This window comes from Ranitomeya variabilis, chromosome 2 (genome assembly GCF_051348905.1).
Source record: "Ranitomeya variabilis isolate aRanVar5 chromosome 2, aRanVar5.hap1, whole genome shotgun sequence".
Taxonomy (NCBI): Eukaryota; Metazoa; Chordata; class Amphibia; order Anura; family Dendrobatidae; genus Ranitomeya; species Ranitomeya variabilis.
This window is the reverse complement of record NC_135233.1, coordinates 448,693,970-448,712,036: the sequence shown is the minus strand read 5'-3', so window position 1 is coordinate 448,712,036 and position 18,067 is coordinate 448,693,970.

The following is an 18,067-nucleotide window of genomic DNA, read 5'->3' as shown; positions in this document are numbered from 1 at the left end:
GGAGTATTTGTCTGATTATCAGGATGTCTTCAGTGAGTCTGAGTCCAGTGCACTGCCTCCTCATAGGGACTGTGACTGTGCTATAGATTTGATCCCAGGCAGTAAATTTCCTAAGGGAAGACTGTTTAATCTGTCGGTACCTGAACATACCGCTATGCGTTCATATATCAAGGAGTCTCTGGAGAAAGGACATATTCGTCCGTCTTCTTCCCCTCTTGGTGCGGGATTCTTTTTTGTGGCAAAAAAGGACGGATCTTTGAGACCTTGTATTGATTATCGGCTTTTAAATAAGATCACTGTCAAATTTCAGTATCCTTTACCGCTGTTGTCTGACTTGTTTGCCCGGATTAAGGGTGCCAAGTGGTTCACCAAGATAGACCTTCGTGGTGCGTACAACCTTGTGCGCATTAAGCAAGGTGATGAATGGAAAACCGCATTCAATACGCCCGAAGGTCATTTTGAGTACTTGGTGATGCCTTTTGGGCTCTCCAATGCGCCTTCAGTTTTTCAGTCCTTTATGCATGACATTTTCCGGAAGTATCTGGATAAATTTTTGATTGTTTATCTGGATGATATTTTGGTTTTTTCTGATAATTGGGATTCGCATGTGAAGCAGGTCAGGTTGGTCTTTAAAATTTTGCGTGAAAATTCTTTGTTTGTCAAGGGCTCAAAGTGTCTCTTTGGTGTACAGAAGGTTCCCTTTTTGGGGTTCATTTTTTCCCCTTCTGCTGTGGAGATGGACCCAGTCAAGGTCCGAGCTATTCTTGATTGGACTCAGCCCTCGTCAGTTAAGAGTCTTCAGAAGTTCTTGGGCTTCGCTAACTTCTACCGTCGTTTTATCGCTAATTTTTCTAGCATTGTGAAACCTTTGACGGATATGACCAAGAAGGGCTCCGATGTAGCTAACTGGGCTCCTGCTGCCGTGGAGGCTTTCCAGGAGTTGAAACGCCGGTTTACTTCGGCGCCTGTTTTGTGCCAGCCTGACGTCTCACTTCCCTTTCAGGTTGAGGTGGATGCTTCGGAGATTGGGCAGGGGCCGTTTTGTCGCAGAGAGGCCCTGGTTGCTCTGTTATGAAACCTTGTGCCTTTTTCTCTAGGAAGTTTTCGCCTGCCGAGCGAAATTATGATGTGGGCAATCGGGAGTTGTTGGCCATGAAATGGGCATTTGAGGAGTGGCGTCATTGGCTCGAGGGTGCTAAGCATCGTGTGGTGGTCTTGACTGATCACAAAAATCTGATGTATCTCGAGTCTGCTAAACGCCTTAATCCGAGACAGGCCCGCTGGTCATTGTTTTTCTCCCGCTTTGATTTTGTTGTCTCGTATTTACCAGGTTCAAAGAATGTGAAGGCCGATGCTCTTTCTAGGAGCTTTGTGCCTGATGCTCCTGGAGTCGCTGATCCTGTTGGTATTCTTAAAGATGGAGTTATCTTGTCAGCTATTTCTCCGGATCTGCGACGTGTGTTGCAGAGATTTCAGGCTGATAGGCCTGAGTCTTGTCCACCTGACAGACTGTTTGTCCCGGATAAGTGGACCAGCAGAGTCATTTCCGAGGTTCATTCCTCGGTGTTGGCAGGTCACCCGGGAATTTTTGGCACCAGAGATCTGGTGGCCAGGTCCTTTTGGTGGCCTTCCTTGTCAAGGGATGTGCGGTCATTTGTGCAGTCCTGTGGGACTTGTGCTCGAGCTAAGCCTTGCTGTTCTCGTGCCAGCGGTTTGCTCTTGCCCTTGCCTGTCCCGAAGAGACCTTGGACACATATCTCCATGGATTTCATTTCTGATCTTCCGCTATCTCAGGGCATGTCCGTTATCTGGGTGATATGTGATCGCTTCTCCAAGATGGTCCATTTGGTTCCTTTGCCTAAGCTGCCTTCCTCTTCCGATCTGGTTCCTGTGTTTTTCCAGAACGTGGTTCGTTTGCACGGCATCCCTGAGAATATTGTGTCAGACAGAGGATCCCAGTTCGTTTCCAGGTTCTGGCGATCCTTTTGTAGTAGGATGGGCATTGATTTGTCGTTTTCGTCTGCTTTCCATCCTCAGACTAATGGACAGACGGAGCGAACCAATCAGACTTTGGAGGCTTATTTGAGGTGTTTTGTCTCTGCTGATCAGGACGATTGGGTGACATTCTTGCCGTTGGCTGAGTTTGCCCTTAATAATCGGGCTAGTTCCGCCACCTTGGTTTCGCCTTTTTTCTGCAACTCTGGTTTCCATCCTCGCTTTTCTTCGGGTCATGTGGAGCCTTCTGACTGTCCTGGGGTGGATTCTGTGGTGGATAGGTTGCAGCAGATCTGGAATCATGTGGTGGATAACTTGAAGTTGTCACAGGAGAAGGCTCAGCGCTTTGCCAACCGCCGCCGCGGTGTGGGTCCCCGACTACGCGTTGGGGATTTGGTATGGCTTTCTTCCCGCTTTGTTCCTATGAAGGTCTCCTCTCCCAAATTTAAACCTCGTTTTATTGGGCCTTACAAGATATTGGAAATCCTTAATCCTGTATCTTTCCGTCTGAATCTTCCTGTGTCGTTTGCTATTCACAATGTATTTCATAGGTCCTTGTTGCGGCGGTACATTGTGCCTGTAGTTCCTTCTGCTGAGCCTCCTGCTCCGGTGTTGGTTGAGGGCGAGTTGGAGTACGTGGTGGAGAAGATCTTGGATTCTCGCCTCTCCAGGCGGAGGCTTCAGTACCTGGTCAAGTGGAAGGGCTATGGTCAGGAGGATAATTCCTGGGTGGTCGCCTCTGATGTTCATGCGGCCGATTTAGTTCGTGCCTTTCATGCCGCTCATCCTGATCGCCCTGGTGGTCGTGGTGAGGGTTCGGTGACCCCTCACTAAGGGGGGGGTACTGTTGTGAATTTGCTTTTTGCTCCCTCTAGTGGTTACTAGTTTTTTGACTCTGGTTTTTCTGTCACTCCTTTTATCCGCACCTGGGTCGTTAGTTAGGGGTGTTGCTATATAAGCTCCCTGGACCTTCAGTTCTATGCCTGGCAACGTAGTTATCAGAGCTAGTCTGCTGTGCTCTTGTCTACTGATCCTGGTTCCAGTTATATCAGCTAAGTCTGCCTTTTGCTTTTTGCTATTTGTTTTGGTTTTGTATTTTTGTCCAGCTTGTTCCAAATCTGTATCCTGACCTTTGCTGTAAGCTCTAGGGGGCTGGTGTTCTCCCCCCGGACCGTTAGACGGTTCGGGGGTTCTTGAATTTCCAGTGTGGATTTTGATAGGGTTTTTGTTGACCATATAAGTTACCTTTCTTTATTCTGCTATCAGTAAGCGGGCCTCTCTGTGCTAAACCTGGTTCATTTCTGTGTTTGTCATTTCCTCTTACCTCACCGTCATTATTTGTGGGGGGCTTCTATCCAGCTTTGGGGTCCCCTTCTCTGGAGGCAAGAAAGGTCTTTGTTTTCCTCTACTAGGGGTAGCTAGATTCTCCGGCTGGCGCGTGTCATCTAGAATCAACGTAGGAATGATCCCCGGCTACTTCTAGTGTTTGCGTTAGGAGTAGATATATGGTCAACCCAGTTACCACTGCCCTATGAGCTGGATTTTTGTATTCTGCAGACTTCCACGTTCCTCTGAGACCCTCGCCATTGGGGTCATAACAGTTCCAATACCCACAAAGGAAATAAACATGTTTATAATAAAACGTGTAATTGCAATACGTTTGTGGAAGAAATACTTCATTCTCTGTAACAATTTCGAGGATGCCAACACTTTCGTCCATGACTGTATGTGACATTATATCTATCTCATTAACCTCTATTAATACATTTATTACATGTCCTCCACATACAAAAATGACTGATATAGTTAAATTTTTTGTGATGAATCTAAATAAAAATAGTATAATGGGTATGTGTTGCAGAATGGTATACAGATGTATGTGAATTTAATACAGGCAATTACTTTTAACCCCTTCGTGCCATGTGCCGTACTAGTACGGCGCTGCGGCAACTGCAATTGTGCCAGCCGCAGTACTAGTACGGCGTACCGATCACCGCAGTCTCGCGCTGAGCGCCGCGGTGATCGGGTGCGGGTGTCAGCTGTATATGACAGCTGACACCCCGCAGCAATGCTCACCATCGGCGCTAGCGCCGATCGCAGGCATTTATCCCCTCTGATGCCGCTGTCAGTAGTGACAGCGGCATAGAGGAGGATCGCGCACGGACGGGGGCTCCCTGCGCTCTCCCACCGGAGCAACGCGATGCTATCGCGTTGTTCCGGTATTCCGGAAGGAGTCTCCGGATCCAAGATGGCCGCGGGACTCCTTCCGTGTCATAAAGTGATGTGGCTAGCCGGCGCCTGCTCAGAGCAGGCGCCGGAAAGTCTCCTGCACTGCATGTCAGATCGCAGATCAGCGATCTGATCTAATATAGTGATGTCCCACCCTGGGACAATGTTAGAAAGTAAAAAAAAAGAAAAAGAGAATGTATTAAAAAAAAATAAAAAAATCCCCAAATAAAGAAAAAAAAATAAATCCCAATAAATCCATTTATTTATGTAAATAAAAAAAAAACAATAAAAGTAAGTACATATTTGGTATTACCACGCCGGAATGACCCGCTCTATAAAACTATCCCACTAGTTAACCCCTTCAGTGAACACCGCAAAAAAAATAAATAAAAAAACGAGGCAAAAAAACGCTTTATTATCATACCGGCGAACAAAAAGTGGAATAACACGCGATCAAAAAGACAGATATAAATAAACATAGTACCGCTGAAAACGTCATCTTGTCCCGCAAAAAAAAAAAAAGCTGCCATACAGCATCATCAGCAGAAAAATAAAAAAGTTATAGCTCTCAGAATAAAGCGATGCAAAAACAATTATTTTTTATATAAAATAGATTTTATTGTGTAAAAGCGCCAAAACATAAAAAAAATATAAATGAGGTATCACTGTAATTGTACTGACCTGAAGAATAAAGCTGCTTTATCAATTTTACCACATGTGGAACGGTATAAACGCCCCCCCCAAAAGAAATTCAAGAATTGCTGGTATTTGTTCATTCTGCCTCCCAAAAATCTGAATAAAAAGCGATCAAAAAATGTCATGTGCCCGAAAATGGTACCAATAAAAACGTCAACTCGTCCCGCAAAAAACAAGACCTCACATGACTCTGTGGGCCAAAATATGAATAAATTATAGCTCTCAAAATGTGGTGATGAAAAAACTATTTTTTGCAATAAAAAGCGTCTTTTAGTGTGTGACGGCTGCCAATCATAAAAATCCACCAAAAAAAGCTATAAAAGTAAATCAAACCCATCTTCATCGCCCCCTTAGTTAGGGAAAAATAATAAAATTTTAAAAAATGTATTTATTTCCATTTTCCCATTAGGGTTAGGGTTAGGGTAAGGGCTAGGGTTAGGGTTGGGGTTAAGGTTGGGTTTAGGGTTAGGGTTGGGGCTAAAGTTAGGGTTGGGGTTAGGGTTGGGGCTAAAGTTGGGGTTAACGTTGGGGCTAAAGTTAGGGTTTGGATTACATTTACGGTTGGGATTAGGGTTAAGGGTGTGGTTAGGGTTATGGTTGGGATTAGGGTTAGGGGTGTGCTTGGGTTAGAGTTTCAGTTAGAATGGGGGTTTCCACTGTTTAGGCACATCAGGGGCTCTCCAAACGCGACATGGGGTCCGATCTCAATTCCAGCCAATTTTGCATTGAAAAGTCCCTTCCAAGCTCTGCCATGCGCCCAAACAGTGGTTTATCCCCACACACGGGATATCAGCGTACTCAGGACAAAGATATCAGCGTACTCAGGACAAATTGCACAACAACTTTTGGGGTCCAATTTGTCCTGTTACCCTTTGGAAAATAAAAAATTTGGGGTGAAAAGATAATTTATTGTGAAAATATATATGATTTTTTTACGGCTCTACATTATAAACTTCTGTGAAGCACTTGGAGGTTCAAAGTGCGCACCACACATCTAGATTAGTTCCTTATGGGGTCTACTTTCCAAAATGGTGTCACTTGTGGGGGGTTTCCACTGTTAAGGCACATCAGGGGCTCTCCAAACGCGACATGGTGTCCAATCTCAATTCCAGCAAATTTTGCATTGAAAAGTCAAATGGCGCTCCTTCCCTTCCGAGCTATGCCATGTGCCCAAACAATGGTTTACCCCAACATATGGGGTATCGGCGTACTCAGGACAAATTGTACAACGACTTTTGTGGTCCAATTTCTCCTGTAACCCTTGGTAAAATAAAACAAATTGGATCTGAAGTAAAAATTTTGTGAAAAAAAGTTAAATGTTCATTTTTTTTAAACATTCCCAAAATTCCTGTGAAGCACCTGAAGGGTTAATAAACTTTTTGAATGTGGTTTTGAGTACCTTGAGGGGTGCAGTTTTTAGAATGGTGTAACTTTTGGGCATTTTCTGTCATATAGACCCCTCAAAGTCACTTTAAGTGTGAAGTGGTCCCTAAAAAAGTGGTTTTGCAAATTTTGTTGTAAAAATGAGAAATCGATGGTCAACTTTTAACCCTTATAACTCCCTAACAAAAAAAAAATTATGTTTCCAAAATTGTGCTGATGTAATGCAGACATGTGGGAAATATTGTTTATTAACTATATTATGTGATATAACTCTCTAATTTAAGGGCATAAAAACTAAAAGTTTGAAAATTGCTAAATTTTCAAATTTTTTGCCAAATTTCCATTTTTTCACAAATAAATGCAAGTCATATCGAAGAAGTTTTACCAGTATCATAAAGTACAATATGTCATGAGAAAACAATCTCAGAATCACCAGGATCCGTTGAAGTGTTTCAAAGTTATGACCTCATAAAGTGACAGAGGTCAGAATTGTAAAAATTGGCCCTGTCACTTAGGTGAAAACAGGCTTTGGGGTGAAGGGGTTAAAAATCCATTTTATTATACATCACTAGTCTGTCCTGGCATAGCTGGAGGTAATAATTGCACACATGGTCACACAGATGTAGGTTCTAGGAGACGGAGTCATCTGTCCCCGGCGGTTCACATCCTAGAGTCCAATAAGTATCCAAGGAAATTACTTTTCTGTAACCACTTGACCTCACTCACTATCTTTTCAATGACAGAGGAAGTTATTTAATCTATTTTCACAAGTCACAGATTCATTATATGAATGTTCTCAAAAGATCCTGACTACCAGATTGATGTGTGTTAAAAAAATATTATGACACTCATTCAGACACTTTGTTTCACCCTGTACTTGTATAATCCACAATGTACTGTAGATATCCTTGGTGCAGGAAGTATATACAAGCATGCATAGGGCAAAGTCTGCATAGCCGCATCCGCAAACCACAGTAAGCGTTGTGAAAATCTCTTTATGTGGGATTCAACTAATTTTAATTTAAAAATAAAAGTATGTTAATGGGAATACAACCATAATAGTAATAACATGATACATTTACAGTATGAAAGCAGATCAATGGAACTGCTATATAGGTGTGTACAAAGTTGGGACATCACGGTTGCACCGCATCAGTGGCACGTGTTACCTGACCACTATCACCTCATTGCAAAAAAGTCGTGCAGCTTGAACCAAGTTGTATATATGAAAAAGTAGTGCTGGCCTGAAATCTCACTTTTAAGGTTAATTCAGACCTACGTGCAAATTGGTCCGAGATCAGACCACAATGAACGGATTGGCCGTGGGTCCACAAACCCGAGCGTGACAGCTTCATATATTTCTATGAAGCTGTCACTCTTCGTGCATTCGGTCTCTTCTTCTACCTATTTTCACAGAGGTCTAAATGAGCTTTAAAGATGTTGTCCATTATTTTTACATTGATGGCCTATCCTTAGGATAAGTCATCAAGGTGTGAGCAGTCTGGCACCCCCGTCAATCAGCTGTTATTGGTGGCGGTGGCCGCATGTATTTACTTGCGGAGCTGGCCTTCTATTTGTAGTGGCTGGAGCTTGTTACTGCACTTCACTTCCTAATGATTTGAATAGGAGGTGGAGGTCGCCTCCAGCTCAAAAATATTTCCATAATCCGTCATTTCCTCAACCCTAAATCTACTAAAATGCTAGTGCATGCCCTCATAATCTCCCGCCTCAACTACTACAACATCCTTTTCTGTTGCCTCACTGCTAACACTCTCGCACCTTTCCAGGCCATCCTTAACTCTGCTGCCCGACTAATTCATCTCTCTCATCGCTACTCCTCCACTTCCCCCCTCTGCAAATCTCTTCACTGGCTCCCATTCCCTCAGCGTATCCAGTTCAATTTACTAATACTGACCTACAAAGCCATCCATAACCTGTCTCCTCCATATATCTCTGAACTAATCTCCCGATATCTTCCCTCACGTAATCTCCGGACCTCCCAAGACCTCCTTCTCTCCTCCACACTTATTCACTCCTCACCTAATCACCTCCAAGACTTCTCCCAAATATTTCCCATCCTCTGGAATTCTGTGCCGCAACACGTCCGATTATCAACCACATTTGGATCCTTCAGATGGAACCTGAAAACCCACCTCTTCATGAAAGCTTACAGCCTGCACTGACCCCGCTGCCTCCTCACCACTACCAGAGCTACCGCCTCACCAACACCGAAGCTGCTGCAACCCTCGAACTACTGTCTCCTTCCCCACAATCCTGTAGAATGTAATTGGATCGCCCCCAGGTGCAGGGCAATGGGGTACTCGGCACCGGGTCCCTCGGTCTCGGTTCTGGGGGATGTCACGGTGGCCCGACCCGGTCCGTGGCCCTGCTGAGGGGCGCCCAATTAAAGGTGTAAGTTTGTACGGTGTTCGTGACACCACCTGTGGTATTCGGTCAGGGTGACTGACGCTGCTGGGGGTCCGCTGGGGTGATGGAATGGCAGCTAGATGGTATACCTTCCCACAGGTGAAGTATGTCCCCAGGGCTTCCCGAAGTGTGTGGATGATGATAGTGGTCGTTGAAAGGCGCGATGAATAACGAGGACACAAAGGTTGCAGTCTCTTTACCTTTTACTGAAGACTTCAGCGTCTGCAGTCCAGAGTACCGCTCACAGGGCTGGCTGAGTCCGGCCGGTCCGAAGGCACATCCAGAGTTCCCTTAGCCAGGAGGAAATCAGTAGCCTTCCTACTAGCGCCTGTGTGTTGTAGTAACTCCCTGCTGAGCACCACGGGAAAGTCCTCACAACCTTCGTAGATATTTCTGATGTTCTCTCTCTCTGTCCCCCAGATGATATGGATAGGACAACCCGTATGACGGGGTAGGCCTGGAGTTAATTTATAGGGACCCTAGAGACGCCCCTCTCCCACAATTGCCTCCATGTCTTCTTAGGTATTTAGGTTGGGCAGCCAACTTGGAATTGACTGTCCTGCCGTTGTTTGGAGTAATGCGTAGAGTCAGTACTCCCTCGGTGTTCCGGCCACCGGCTACGCGCCTCGGAAGGAGGCTGCCGACCTCGGGGCAGGACTCCTCCCGGTGTTATCTCCTTGTGCTGTGACTTAGGTTCTCACTCTCCACAATATACTTTGCTTCGTGTCCTTTCTTAGGATGCTGCCGCAATAAAGTGCAGGTGCAGCTCCGTAACGTTCTATCTCTTGCTAGACCTCTGTCAGGATCCCACCCCTGACAGGACCTCTCTGGTCAAACCCAGGCTGCTTCTCCCTCGATGTTGTCTGGTCGAAGCCCAGTCTGCTTCTTTCTGCCTCACTTCCTATCCAACCCACCAGTTTTACCCGTGTGTGAGGAGTGCCCTAGTAGATAGAAGCTTTGCTCCCCCGGTGGACTGGAGTGTAAAGTGTAGTGTGTGACTGTGATACCTGGCAAGGTGAACTCCTTTAGTACCATCAGACGTAACATCACTCCCCCTTGTGGAAGAGCGACATTACTGCAACGACCAGGACTCTGGGGCGCTGCATAATAACATACCAGAACCGATAATGTAAAATGACCATATTCATAAGGAATACTCTGATAGAGCTATATAGTATACAAAGGACAAAAACAAGAGCTTTAAATTCCCAAATATAATTCTTTAATAATGAATAAATAATCACAAATGCCCAGAGACATTCTATAAAAAAATATATCTTTATTAATAATTAAATACGAACAAGGCAAACCAGTGCATACAATAAAAAACAAAAAATACTGGACAGATCTAATGAACAATGATACAAACTGACAGAGGCAGGCAATCTGTAAAATGAGAGCACTCAAAATAACCCCACATGTGTGCGTATAAAAAAAGAGTAGCCTCATAAAAAGCCTAGTATAAATGGGCAAGCTATACCATGCTTATCAAAAGGACATGCTAATCAATAAATCTAAAGTTTGACAAAATCACCCCATTCCTTCAGAGCTAAAGGTAAAGTGCAAAAAGTGCATATACGTCACAGACAAGCATGTCTTACCCATTGGATGCCAAAAGCTGCTGCACAGGTACCCCAATGCGCGTTTCGCTGCTGCTTCTTCGGGGGGCCCGAATATAAGCCCTCAAGGGCAGGGTCCTCGCCCCTCTGTATCAGTCTGTCATTGTTAGTTTGCTTACTGTAAGTGATATCTTTAATTTGTATGTAACCCCTTCTCATGTACAGCACCAAGGAATCAATGGTGCTATATAAATAAATAATAATAATAATGTGCAGCACCCTACGGCGGTTACTACAAGTAGACGACCAGCTTCGCAAGTAAGTACTTTCAGCCAGCTGCCACCACCGATGCCAGTTGATCGTCAGGCGTCCCAGGTGACGAACCATGGCCTTTCACACATTGATGACTTAACCTAAGGATAAGCCATCAATGTAAAAGTTGTGGACAACCTCTTTTACGGGTCTGATCAGCGTCGGACTGGAGTACCTTGGGCCCACCAGAGAAAAATCATTCTTGGGGCCCACCATGCAGTGTAAAAATACCACACAGGATAGATCCTATAAACCACACCACACACGAGAGCTGTCAGATACTCTATATACTTGTCATGTCGGACGCTGTTCAGACCAGGTCGTCCGACAGACAGCGGTAGTTCCGCTTCTGACCACTATTTGCTCATTGGCGTCGGCTAGATTTTGTCTAGCTGTTCCGGGGTTAATTTACCTGATCCTCGGATTGGAAGCTGGGCCATGCCCACTGCCTTTAAATAGCTCTCCTGATCATTGGGCGTCGCCGATTATAGCTTCTGTCTTGTGCGTTGTTATCTCGGTCTGGTGAGGAGAGCTGGTGGTTGGAGATTCGTTGCTGGTGGTGTATTTTCCTTTGTCTTATTTACTCCTTCCTATATTTGTATTTATTTTGCCCTGCACATTTATAGTGTATTCCTGAGTGACTGCGGCGTGGTGAATATTTTCCTTTATCCTTGTCTTTGCTAACTGTGGGTATTGGGGAATAACAACTTCACTGGGTGGTGGGCGGAGGTTTCAGCCTAGGGCTGAGCTCAGGAGACAGGGTGAGGTTCGGGGCCTGGACATGCACACCTTCAGTGTAAACTTCAGGTAGAGGGTCAGTCAGGATTTCCCTAGTCTGAGGGAAATTGCAGGGGCCCGGGTTATTAGCTTTCGCTCACCTAGCATCTCCCTGACATTATAATCGGCCCAACAAAAACAAAAACAAAAAAAAAAAGGGGTTGCTTTTTTTTTTTGTCATGGATCCCATGACTTCCATAACCCGCCAGTTGGAGGCGCTGTCCCTACAGGTCACAGAGTTAAGGGGGGCAGTACAGCAACAGGGACTAGCAGTGTCTAATGTGCAAGCTGGATCGACAGGAAGAGTTACTGAGCCTAAATTCCCTTTGCCAGAAAAATTTGCTGGGGAACGCAGTAAATTTGTTTCTTTTCGTGAAGCTTGCAAACTATATTTCCGTATGCGCCCGATATCTTCAGGTAATGAGGATCAGAGTGTGGGCCTGGTGTTGTCATTGTTGACATTGTTGAGTGGGGATCCCCAAGCATGGGCGTTTTCTTTGCCATCTGATTCTACTGCATTTGACTCTGTGGAGAGTTTTTTTTCCTGTCTTGGGAAAATCTACGATGAACCTGACAAAATGGCTCTAGCAGAATCTAAGATACGCTCTATTCGCCAGGGGGAGCGAGTTGCAGAGGATTACTGTTCTGAATTTCGTCGCTGGGCGATCGATACCCAATGGAATAATGCAGCATTGCGGAGTCAGTTTATACATGGGATTTCTGGAAGGGTTAAAAAAGCCCTTCTAATGTACGAGACTCCTGCTTCTCTAGATTCCGCCATGAGTCTGGTTGTCCGCATTGATCACCGTTTGCGTCAGGGGGAGCATGAGACACCGCCTATGGGAGAAGGTTTAGGTTCACGTGAGGTTGCTGCAGGTGAGCCCACGGAGCCTATGCAAATCGCAGGGGTGTCACATGTGAAGCGTCCAGTCCCTGAGCTCAGGAAGCAGGGAGCCTGCTTTTACTGTGGTAAAACGGGTCATTTTATTAACATCTGTCCTCTGCTGCCTAAGAAAAACGCAACGGCGGAAAACTTCTAAGCTCAGAGGGTGTGGAGGAGACCAGTCTGAGCTTATGTATATCATCCATGGTGGTTTCTCAGTGCATGCTCCCTGCTAAGGTTTTTATCGCTGGCAGTGAGCTGCCAATTACTGTTTTTGTGGATAGTGGTTCAGCCACAAATCTCAGTGATGAGGAGTTTGCGCGCACAGCAGGTTTTAGGATTGAAAAACTGTCTCATCCTATCCGCGTGGTCACCATCAATGCTGCTCCTCTCTCTCAGGGGGAGATTACTGAATTTGTGGCTGAGGTGAAACTCCACATTGGAGTTCTACATTCCGAGTGGGTTACATGTAAGGTGCTCAGGAATCTTCCTGCTCAGGTGGTTTTGGGTTTTCCTTGGTTCTCTATGCACAACCCGGTAATTGACTGGAAAACTCAGGACATAATTCGGTGGAGCGAGTTCTGCCAGGAGAATTGCCTGGCCACATGTGTGGCTGCGGTGACTTCAAGCGTTCCGGAGTCACTTCAGGATTTTGTGGATGTGTTCTCTGAGAAGGGTTGTTCAGAGCTGCCGCCACATCGTCCTTATGACTGTTCTATCAGGTTTAAACCAGGGGCCAAATTGCCTAAAGCAAGGATGTTTAACATCTCCGGTCCGGAGAGACAAGCATTAAAAGATTACATTGCTGAAAGCTTGAGCAAAGGGCACATCAGGCCGTCATCCTCGCCGGTGGCAGCAGGGTTCTTCTTCGTGAAGAAGAAAGATGGCGGATTACGCCAGTGTTTGGATTTCAGGGAGTTGAACCAGATTACGGTTCGTGATCCATACCCTATGCCTCTGATTCCAGATTTGTTCAACCAGGTAGCAGGTGCTAAGTGGTTTACCAAGCTTGACCTCAGGGGGGCGTACAACCTCATAAGAGTCCGTCAAGGTGATGAGTGGAAGACGGCTTTTAATACCCCTGAGGGTCATTTTGAAAATTTGGTGATGCCGTTTGGGTTGACTAACGCACCTGCAGTGTTCCAACATTTCATCAATGATGTGTTCTCGCATGTTTTGAGGAAATTCGTTATCGTGTACCTAGATGACATTCTCATATATTCTTGCGACCGTGATTCTCATTTAGATCATGTCAGGCAGGTGTTACAGCTTCTCAGAGAGAATAAGCTGTATGCTAAAGTTGAAAAATGTGTATTTTCTGTTCAAGAGTTGCCTTTCTTGGGTTATATTGTGTCTGCTTCTGGTTTTAAAATGGACGCCGCTAAGGTGCAGGCGGTGCTGCGTTGGGAACGTCCTGATAACCTGAAACCACTTCAGCGGTTCCTTGGGTTTTCTAACTACTATAGGAAATTTATCAAGGATTTTTCCATCATTGCTAAACCGCTAACTGACATGACTAAAAAGGGTACCAATTTCTCCGTTTGGCCTGAGGCTGCTGTGCGCGCATTTGAATTTCTTAAGAACAGTTTTGTTTCAGCCCCCATTCTTGTGCAGCCAGACGTATCTAAACCCTTTGTTGTGGAAGTCAATGCCTCTGAGGTAGGTGTGGGGGCGGAACTATCTCAAGGCTCATCTTTGAGTGGTTTACGTCCGTGCGCCTATTTCTCCAAGAAACTGTCGTCCGCCGAACGTAACTACGATATCGGCAACAGGGAGTTGTTGGCCTTTGAGGAATGGCGACACTTCTTGGAGGGGTCGGTACATCAGGTAACTGTTATTACCGATCATAAGAATCTGCTGTATTTGGAGTCTGCCAAGCGTCTGTCCCCCAGGCAGGCTCGCTGGGCATTGTTTTTCACGCGGTTCAATTTTGTGGTCACTTACAGACCGGGGTCTAAAAACACTAAGGCGGATGCTCTGTCCAGGTGTTTTCCGGGGGGAGAACCTCGGGAAGATCCAGTACCCATCCTCCAAAAGGGTGTTGTGGTTTCGGCTCTCACTACCGAGGTTGAGGCTGAGATTGCCGAGGCTCAGGAGGAGGTACCATCTGAGCTTCCCGTCAACAAATCTTTTGTACCGCTTCATCTCCGCCTAAAGGTTTTGGCGGAGCATCATGATGCTGTCCTGGCTGGTTACCCAGGGGTTAGAGGTACCTTGGAGTTGGTGTCACGTCGGTTTTGGTGGCCCAAGATCCGACAGGACGTGGTCTCATACGTGTCAGCTTGTACCACGTGCGCTAGGGCTAAGACGCCCCGCTCCCGTCCTGTTGGCACACTACTTCCTCTCGAGGTACCTAGTAAGCCATGGACGGAAATCTCCATGGATTTCATCACTGATTTGCCCTCATCAGCTGGAAACACGGTCATCTTGGTGATTGTTGATCGGTTTTCTAAAATGTCGCACTTTGTGTCTTTGCCTGCGTTGCTTAACGCTAAGACTCTGGCCCAAGTATTTGTGCAGGAGGTGGTCAGACTTCATGGGGTTCCGTCTGACATCGTGTCTGATAGGGGGTCTCAGTTTGTGGCAAAATTTTGGAGAGCGTTTTGCTCACGGCTGGGAATCAAGCAATCTCATTCTTCGGCGTTTCATCCTCAGTCAAATGGTCAGACTGAGCGTATGAACCAAAATTTGGAACAGTACTTACGCTGCTTTGTCTCTGATAACCAGGAGGAGTGGTCTACCTTTCTTTTTTTGGCTGAGTTTGCCATCAATAATCACCGCCAGGAGTCGTCTGGGGAGTCTCTGTTTTTTTGTGTTTACGGGCTACATCCTCAATTTTGTACCTTGAGTCAGAGGGGCTCTTCCGGCGTTCCGGAGGAGGATCAGTCAGGAGCACAATTGTCATCAGTCTGGAGGAGAGTTAAACAGCGCCTGCTGAGTGTGGGTGCTAGGTACAAACGTGTGGCTGACAGTAGGCGTGTGCCAGGTCCGGACCTGAGTGTGGATGACTGGGTGTGGTTATCCACAAAAAACATAAGACTCAAAATACTGTCCCTTAAATTGGGTCCACGGTTTATTGGTCCATTTAGGGTCACCGCCGTCATTAACCCAGTAGCGTACCGATTGGAGCTCCCTACGGTGTATAAGATACACAACGTGTTCCACAGGTCTCTTCTAAAGAAGGTGGTGGGTTCTGTGGACATGGCGCCTATGCCACCTCCAGTCTTGGTGGATGGTAATTTGGAGTTTGAAGTCTCCAAGGTGGTTGACTCTCGTGTAGTGCGTCGCACTTTACAGTACTTGGTACATTGGCGTGGTTATGGGCCTGAGGAGAGGTCCTGGGTACCAGCCTCGGACGTTCATGCTGACCGGCTGGTCAGGTTGTTTCACCGCCGTCATCCGGACAAGCCGTGTCCTATTAGCCGTGAGGGCCCTGGGGTCCCTCGTAGAAGGCGGGGTACTGTCATGTCAGATGCTGTTCAGACCAGGTCGTCCGACAGACAGCGGTAGTTCCGCTTCTGACCACTATTTGCTCATTGGCGTCGGCTATATTTTGTCTAGCTGTTCCGGGGTTAATTTACCTGATCCTCGGATTGGAAGCTGGGCCATGCCCACTGCCTTTAAATAGCTCTCCTGATCATTGGGCGTCGCCGATTATAGCTTCTGTCTTGTGCGTTGTTATCTCGGTCTGGTGAGGAGAGCTGGTGGTTGGAGATTCGTTGCTGGTGGTGTATTTACCTTTGTCTTATTTACTCCTTCCTATATTTGTATTTATTTTGCCCTGCACATTTTTAGTGTATTCCTGAGTGACTGCGGCTTGGTGAATATTTTCCTTTATCCTTGTCTGTGCTAACTGTGGGTTTTGGGGAATAACATCTTCACTGGGTGGTGGGCGGAGGTTTCAGCCTAGGGCTGAGCTCAGGAGACAGGGTGAGGTTCGGGGCCTGGACATGCACACCTTCAGTGTAAACTTCAGGTAGAGGGTCAGTCAGGATTTCCCTAGTCTGAGGGAAATTGCAGGGGCCCGGGTTATTAGCTCTCGCTCACCTAGCATCTCCCTGACAATACTACAGCAAACAGGAGAGCTGACAGATCCTCTATATACTACACCACACAGGACAGCTGACAGATCCTCTATATACTACACCACACAGGACAGCTGACAGATCCTCTATATACTACACCACACAGGGGAGCTGACAGATCCTCTATATACCACACCACACAGGAGAGCTGACAGATCCTCTATATACTACACCACACAGGAGAGCTGACAGATCCTCTATATACTACACCACACAGGAGAGCTGACAGATCCTCTATATACCACACCACACAGGAGAGCTGACAGATCCTCTATATACTACACCACACAGGAGAGCTGACAGATCCTCTATATACCACACGACACAGGAGAGCTGACAGATCCTCTATATACTACACCACACAGGACAGCTGACAGATCCTCTATATACTACACCACACAGGACAGCTGACAGATCCTCTATATACTACACCACACAGGGGAGCTGACAGATCCTCTATATACTACACCACACAGGGGAGCTGACAGATCCTCTATATACTACACCACACAGGAGAGCCGACGGATCCTCTATATACTACACCACACAGGAGAGCTGACAGATCCTCTATATACTACACCACACAGGAGTGCTGACAGATCCTCTATATACTACACCACACAGGAGAGCTGACAGATCCTCTATATACTACACCACACAAGGGAGCTGAGAGATCATCTATATACTACACCACACAGGGGAGCTGACAGATCCTCTATATACTACACCACACAGGAGAGCTGACAGATCCTCTATATACTGCACCGCACAGGACAGCTGACAGATCCTCTATATACTACACCGCACAGGAGAGCTGACAGATCCTCTATATACTACACCGCACAGGAGAGCTGACAGATCCTCTATATACTACACCTCACAGGAGAGCTGACAGATCCTCTATATACTACACCACACAGGAGAGCTGACAGATCCTCTATATACTATACCACACAGGAGAGCTGACAGATCCTCTATATACTGCACCACACTGGAGAGCTGACAGAGCCTCTATATACTACACCACACAGGAGAGCTGACAGATCCTCTATATACTACACCACGTAGAAGAGCTGACAGATCCTCTATATACTACACCACACGGGAGAGCTGACAGATCCTCTATATACCACACCACACAGGAGAGAGCCGACAGATCCTCTATATACTACACCTCACAGGATAGCTGAGAGATCATCTATATACTACACCACACAGGGGAGCTGACAGATCCTCTATATACTACACCACACAGGAGAACTGACAGATCCTCTATATACTGCACCGCACAGGACAGCTGACAGATCCTCTATATACTACACCGCACAGGAGAGCTGACAGATCCTCTATATACTACACCACACAGGAGAGCCGACAGATCCTCTATATACTACACCACACGGGAGAGCTGACAGATCCTCTATATTCTACACCACACAGGAGAGCTGACAGATCCTCTATATACACCACACAGGAGAGCTGACAGATCCTCTACATACTGCACCACACAGGAGAGCTGACAGATCCTCTATATACTACACCACGTAGAAGAGCTGACAGATCCTCTATATACTACACCACGTAGAAGAGCTGACAGATCCTCTATATACTACACCACACGGGAGAGCTGACAGATCCTCTATATACTATACCACACAGGAGAGCTGACAGATCCTCTATATACTACACCACATAGAAGAGCTGACAGATCCTCTATATAC